We start from the raw sequence: 528 nt of genomic DNA, 5'->3' as shown, positions 1-528 counted from the left end.
CAAACATTGATCTCTTCCAATCAGTCGGCCAGACAGTTGTCTTCCAAATTTCTTGGCAGAGATGAGTGAGTGCCTCCTGTGCCGCCTCACTTTTCAGCGTCTTAAGTCTGACTAATTTTAAAGGCACTGATACAGGGTGGAGGCATGTGTAACCTCCACGTCATAGGAATCATCCTTGGGCTGATTTTGAATTTGGCTCTCTTTACCCCTTGTGGAATCAGAGGAAGTCAGACGTGGTCCCCACTGGTTTAAGCATTTGGCATCAGGAGTGGCATTCATTACAATGGTTCCAGACTCATGAAAGCATGAGTTTTTTTTTTACTTTGTTACCTGTAATGGCTGATGGGAGGTCAGGGCCTACTGTAATCCACCCTGCCAAAGACCCAAAACCATATACATATGAATGGGATTACTCCTAAGGAGAAGGAAAGAATGATCCTGAGTGTGTTTAAAGTTTTATGTGTTTGACTAGTTTATGGATATTGGTTTCTCTTACCTATTATTATAAACTAGACATGCATTTTTTTT

The sequence above is a fragment of the Chrysochloris asiatica genome, unplaced genomic scaffold (assembly GCF_000296735.1).
Source record: "Chrysochloris asiatica unplaced genomic scaffold, ChrAsi1.0 scaffold00127, whole genome shotgun sequence".
Taxonomy (NCBI): Eukaryota; Metazoa; Chordata; class Mammalia; order Afrosoricida; family Chrysochloridae; genus Chrysochloris; species Chrysochloris asiatica.
Note: the sequence above shows the minus strand (reverse complement) of the source record.